Source organism: Elephantulus edwardii, unplaced genomic scaffold (genome assembly GCF_000299155.1).
Source record: "Elephantulus edwardii isolate Elephantulus edwardi_28Jun2011 unplaced genomic scaffold, EleEdw1.0 scaffold00097, whole genome shotgun sequence".
Classification (NCBI taxonomy): domain Eukaryota; kingdom Metazoa; phylum Chordata; class Mammalia; order Macroscelidea; family Macroscelididae; genus Elephantulus; species Elephantulus edwardii.
The window spans coordinates 151,404-158,517 of NW_006399847.1; the positions used below are offsets into that span (position 1 = coordinate 151,404).

The following is a 7,114-nucleotide window of genomic DNA, read 5'->3' on the forward strand; positions in this document are numbered from 1 at the left end:
CTAATAATTTTTCATACTCCTATAGTTTTTACCTATCTCTCCCAACCTCTGAAGATGTTCTCTCTAGCTTCTTTACATTTACAGAGATGGACCTTCAGGCTCAGTCACATAACATAACAGAAGTGAAATAAGCAGGCAAAAAGCATTGAGCTCTTAGAGGTTCTAGTACTAGAAAGTTTCAAAATTAGGCAAGTTGTGAGAATCCAACAAGATTGAGGCACACAATTTTGTCAAAGAAAAAAATCCTTAATTCTCTAATTAGATAAAACTTAAATACCATAGAAGGGTGTTTTGTTTTGTTTTGTTTTAAAAAGCACTGTGAAACTACAAAAAAATTTTATAAATATAGTTTTTGACATTTCAAAGGCTTAAACTCATTGTTTCAAAGTCAAAACTAACCCACAGCTGACCCTCCAAGATGGCTTTTGGAGTCTGCAAATCATACATGGAATTTAAACTGGCAGAGAGGTGCAGCCTTTGGGTTAACAGTGCAACTCCCTACCAACTATGCCACTAGTGCTCCCCTGTGAGTATTGTTTATATACTTATAAATAATTGAATCATAATTAAGGATGGAAGCAAAGGAAATCATTGTTATTGTATACCTCACTGTGGAAACCAGCTCTAGCTACTTCTTTAGCAGGTTTTCGGAGGCAAATCATCACATGGGAAGAGGAATCAGTCTCTGGTGAAAGAGGTTGTAGATTCAAACTTTGTATCTTTGGGTTACCAACATAATCCCTAACACTAGACCAAGAAGTAATCAGCAGAAAAAAAATGTTTTTCAAAAATCCTTAATGATAAGGGACAATAGTAATGGTAAAAAAAAATGTACAAAATTATAAGATTTTAATATTTGACATGCATACCCACGAACTCTAAATGTATCACAAGCGTCAGCAAATTCCTAAATTAAACAACGTATACCAATTATTTTGCATTAAAGTTGTTGTTCTTGATTGTCATCGAGTTGAGCATAACTCATAGTAACGTTATGAACAAAAGGCCTGAAACCTTTCTATAAACACCATCATTTATCAAAATTCCTAGAATTTCCAGAGACATGTTTAGGAAGTGGATACCACTCTTGCGTCCGAACTTGTCTTAAACTTGGAGCTCCACCAAACACGGACCACCATGAGTAACTGTTATGTCATTTGACAACCCAGTGGCACAAGGTTCATCATAGCAACACCAGATTACCTCAATACAGCATATTGTGACCCAAGAATGCTGTACCACTTGAAAGAATGTTCTTCCAAAATATAACAACCGACTTTTAAGTACAAAGGCCCTTCCCAAGGTCTTCCTGACTCTAAGCAAGAGGCTAGGATAAAAGCAACCAATATAGTATGTTTTTGTTGTTATGTGCTGCTGAGTCACCTGCGACATATAGTGACCCTATGTACAGCAGCTCTGAGACTTTCCCTGTCCTGAGCCAAATTCCAACACACCTACCCCCATTGCCCCAGATAATGTATCAATCCATCCCTTTTGAGGTCTTCCTCTCCTGTGCTGTCCCTCCACCCTTCTGAGCATAATGTCTTTCTCCAAGGACCAGTCTCGCCTGGCCACATGCTCAAAGTATGTGAGACAGATCTTCAAAATCCTAATCTCCAAGGAGAGACTTGGTCCACCCTCTCCAGGATAGATCAACTTGCTTTCTTGGCAGTCCATAGTATGTTCAAGACTCTTCTCCAGCACCACAATTCAAAGGCTTCTATTCTTCTTCTGTCTTCCCTTGTCATTGTCCAGCTCTCTGAATCCTAATCTCTAGGCTGACATAGTTGCTTTTCAGGACTCTGGAGTCATCCCTGACAGCAGATTTTCCCAGTGCAATTAGTCTTTTGATTTCCTGGCTGCTGGTGTTAAGAGAGTTGATTGTGGATCCAAGCAAGCTGTAATTGCTAACAACCTCAATCTTGTCTCCATCTATTATGGTGCTGTCAATTGGCCCAGTGGTGATAATCTTTGTCTTCTTGATGTTAAGCTTCAATCCATATTGAAAATTACAGTCCTTGACCTTCTGCAACAAGTGCTTCAGATCTTCTTCAGTTTCAGCAAGCAAAATTGTGGCATCATTTGTTGATGAATCTTCTTCTAATCTTGATGTCACATTCCTCCTCAAAAAGCCCTGCTCCTGAATGATCTGTACTGCTAACAATTTGAAAACATATGGGGACAGGAAGTATCCCTGACACACTTCTTTTCTGATTTTGGATCATGCAATGTTTCCTTGCTTTGTTCTGAGGACTACTTTTAGGTCCAAGTATAGGTTTCACATGAGCACAATCAAGTGTTCTGGGATTCCCATTCTCCTCAACAATAGATGTATTTTGTTGTGATCCACACAGTCAAGTGCCTTTGCATAGTCAACAAAATACAGATAGACAATTCTCTGGTACTCTCTGTTTCAGCCAAGATCCATCTGACATTGGCAATAATGTCTCTAGTGTCATGACCTTTTAAAAACCTAGTGTTCATAATAGTTATTCACAATTGCAAGAAAATGGAGCCGCCCAAATGTCCATCAACAAACAAATGGTACATTTCACACTGTGGAATACTATGAGGCACTCAAGAGCAACAGTTTTGAAGAATACTTTATAACATAAAAAAGGCCGTAGAGTATGATCATAAGTGAACTAACACAATCTCATGAGGATAAATACTGAATAAAAGCATTTTTGTAAAGATAGAAGGAAACTACTAAGACATGGGCAAAGGCAAAAGGAGGAAGGAGATGAGGAAGAAAGGCTGAGGGTGAAGAGGGTAAGAAATCACGAGGTCACAGAGTTTGGTGTGCAGAGGGAGGGGTGAAAAAAATTAGGAAAGATCCAGTAGGGATCTGAAAAGATGAGATAATAATAATAATTAAAGATCAATGGTGATTAATTTTACAAAACACAATGTATGGGAATGATTGTATGAAACAATGCATTTGAATGAAACACAGTAAATATGAATTTTGTGTGCAAATCAATATAAAAGAAAAAGTTTTATAATATAAAAATATATTTCATGAAAAAACATATGAGCAAGAGCCCATGGTGATGAAGGAAGAAGTTCAGGCTGCTTTGAAGGAAATAGCAAAAAAATAAGGCCCAAGGAATAGACAGTATACCAGTTGACGTATTTCAGATAACAGATGCTGCCTTGGTTGTGCTCACCAAATTGTGCCAAGAAATCTGGAGAACAACCACTTGGCCAAATGACTGGAAGGGATCTATATTTGTTCCCATCCCAAAGAAGGGTGACCCAACAGAGTGTGGAAACTATAGAACAATCTCATTGATTTCACATGCAACAAGAGTCTACTGAAAATTATACAAAAACGACTGGAACAGCACATCAGCAGAGAACTGCCAGAAGTCCAGGCTGCATTTAGAAGGGGTCGTGGTACTAGCGATATTGTAGCTGATGTTAGATGGATCTTGGCTGAAAGCAGAGAATACCAGAGGAATGTCTATCTGTGTTTCATTGACTATGCAAAGGCATTTGACTGTGTGGATCATAACAAACTGTGGCTGACTCTGAGAAGAATGGGAATCCCAGAACACTTGATTGTGCTAATGAGAAACCTATACTTGGACCAAGAGGCAGTCATCAGAACAGAGCAAGGAAATAGTGCATGGTTCAAAATTGGGAAGGGCGCATGCCAGGGATGTGTCCTGTCTCCATACCTTTTCAACATGTATGCAGAACAGATTATCTGGGAGGCTGGGCTCTATGAGGAGAAGTGTGGTGTCTGGATTGGTGGAAGATTCATCAACAATCTGCGTTATGCAGATGACACAATCCTGCTTGGTGAAACTGAGGAGGACCTGAACTGCTTGCTGCAGAGGGTCAAGGACTGCTGCCTCCAATATGGATTGAGGCTCAATGTCAAGAAGACAAATATTCTCACCACTGGGCCAATTGGCAGCATCAGGATAGATGATTGAGATTGTTCACAGCTTTAGTTAGCTTGGCTCCACAGTCAACACTCTTGGTATCAGTAGCCAGGAAATTAAAAAATTTATTGCGATGAGAAAGTCTGCTGTTAGGGACCTCTCCAAAGTACTGAAGAGCTATGATGTCTCTCTGGAAACTAAAGGAGTCTGATACAGGCCATAGTCTTTGCTATCACTTGTGCATCAGAGAGTTGGACAGTGACTAAGGAGGATACAAGGAGAATTGATGCCTTTGATCTGTGGTGCTGGAGAAGAGTATTGAGGGTACCATGCACTGCTAGGAAAACAAACGGGTTAAACCGGGTGGCTCCCTGGAGGCAAGGATTCTTGGGCTCCGTCTAACATACTTTGGACACGTTGTAAGAAGGGACCGGTCCTTGGAGAGGGACATCATGCTTGGTAGGGTGGAGGGACAGCGCAGGCGTGGAATGCTTGGGTGTATCGGAGACAGTGCGATTGGCACAAGACAGAGAAGAGTTTAGGGCTGTTGTACATAGGGTCGCTATGAGTCGCAAGCCACTCGATGGTACATAACAACAACAATGTAAAAATAAATTTTAAAAAATCTACATGATTCAAACGGCCAAAAAAGGGTAGCCTTTGGCCAAGCAATACACCTCCCTACCTAGGTCACCAGAGCTCCCACAGTTCAGAAAATACTTTTGCATATTAGTTAGAATATGAGGGGCTTATTTAAGAACAAGGCCAAGACTGTATGCAGAATGATCATTAATGAGTTAATGATTCCTTAAGACTAGGGCATGTGCTATTTGAGCAATAAATTTAAGAATCTTTTGTTTATTTAGCAGTCTCATTGTACTAACTGGAATAGAAACTTCTAAAGCAATTTTATTCTGAGTAGAGATAAATGATGCTGGTCATAGAAGAGGTTTAGAATTTCTTCCTTTGCAAAGCTTTAACAAATTGGTTAGGGACAGAATCATTGTCTAAAAGTGTATTCCCTGAAGAAATAGCAAGTCTTCAATAAGAAAAAAATTTAAAACTGAGCCAGAGCACGATTTGCAGCACATACTACCCTAATGAAAAATATTTCTGCATTCCATTTCATACAAATATCTTTATCCCAAAGAATGATAAGTAAAGAAAGGTCTGTTAGTTAATTTTTTTTCTCAGATGCAGAAAAGTATTAAAGGTACCCTTAATTGTCACGAGTTTGAATCAAAGGACCAGCACATACATTACGCCATCTTAATGTAAATTTTAATATAAAAATTACTAGAGCTCTGATGGTCTAGTGGCAAGAAGCTGTGCTACAATTCTGAAAACACATGGCTTTGTATCCACCCGCTATTCCATTGAAGAAGCTTGGGCAATTTCTTCCTATGCTATTAACTGACTCTGAAAACTCGCCTGAGGCTCAGCTATGGGTTGATTCCTACTTGACAGCAAACAACAAAGCCCTGCCCAGTCCAGCCCGGTCCCTGGGAAGATGAAGTTCGTGTACAAAGAGGAGCATACGTTCGAGAAGCGCCGCTCTGAGGGTGAGAAGATCCAAAAGAAATATCCGGACCGGGTTCCGGTGATAGTACAGAAGGCTCCCAAAGCTCGGATAGGCGATCTGGACAAAAACAAATACCTGGTGCCTTCTGATCTCACAGTTGGTCAGTTCTACTTCTTGATCCGGAAGCGAATTCATCTCCGAGCTGAAGATGCCTTGTTTGTCAACAATGTCATTCAACCCACCAGTGCCACAATGGGTCAGCTGTACCAGGAACACCATGAAGACTTCTTTCTATATATTGCCTACAGTGATGAAAGTGTCTACGGTCTGTGAAGCTGCGGCCCTTGAGGTGTGGGGGGGCCTCCCATTCTACATAGACAAAGGTGCCCCCCCCCTTTTTTGGCCTCCCCCTTCAGGCTCAACAACTTCCCTTATTCAAGACCTGCACTACTTCATGTTTGAGGGTTTTTCTCCAGCCCCCCCCCTTACAGGTGGGGTGATGATGAGAATGGCCCTTAGTACATCCTTTCCCTTCCTTCACCTTTCTCTGTCACCTTCCCTGCTCTGCTTCAGACTTCTTGGTTGTCAGTCTCACATCCAGTGATTGTTTTGGTTTCTGTTCCCTTTCTAAGTACACAAGGGGTCCAAATTCCAACAATCCCTTTCTTTACCTTCTCTTTGGGGGTGTATGGAAGGGACTGAAATTGTGGAGAGGGGAAGGTAGGAGACACATCAATAAAGAGGAAACCACCAAGCTGAAAAAAAAAATTGTAATACCTGTGGAAAACTGAATACTGGCACAGACACACAAATTAATATATAATGGGAAATAAAAGTATACTCTATATAGTGTAACAAGGCCTTGAGCATGACAGAGAAAGAACAGCACAGAATAAGGCAAAGTTTTACCTGTGGTTACTAGGAGTCATGTAAACTTGGTGCCACCTAACAATGACAAATATATACCGTGGAGTATATTGCCTAGCAAACTAGAAGACCAAGCATCTCCTGTGGTTGGCATATACCAGCAGCTCCAAGGGAGAAAGATGGAAAACCTTCTCCTGTTAATATGTTCACTTCAGAAACCAGAAGGAAAAACACTGTTGAATTAATCTCAAGAAGGCCAAGGAGAGAGAGAGAGAGAGAATGTTTTTGCCCTTTTAGGACAAGTAGATACTTTGTTCCTCTCACTAACTCACTAAACATTTGACTCTAAGAAAAAGACAATCCCTGACACATGATATTTATGAATATTTGTTGATTAACTTTATAAGTAGGGACACTGTAAAGAGCTTTGTTATATTAAAGTGTTAGAAATGCTAATGTTAGAAATTCTACATGAATGCTTTTTCTTTTAAATTTTATAGCTAAAAACTGGCCGCGTAAAAACTTCCCTTTTATATTGCAGCTTCCCCCCCTTTACTTTCTGTCAATTTCACTGATTGATTACCAACAACAAAAAAATGATTACTAACCTTGAGTGTCCTCTGTGCTGAGCTATCATTGTGGTCGTTCCCCTTTGACGGATGTGTTTAAAAGAGATTACTGGACTAAATTCTTCCTTCTAAAATGTAAATATTTCTGCTTAGTAATCATAGCTGAAAAATAAAAGTTTTCATTGTATATATATTTATATTGATAGATTATAGATAGATATCAAAACATAAAGATGGCAGATGTTAAAGAATTACATAATTGA

General features: G+C 39.8%; 1 pseudogene; it reads left to right on the forward strand.

Annotated features, from left to right (window-relative positions):
- The first annotated feature begins 5,403 nt into the window (after positions 1-5,403).
- LOC102854152 lies at positions 5,404-5,748 on the forward strand (annotated as a pseudogene).
- Positions 5,749-7,114: the final 1,366 nt, after the last annotated feature.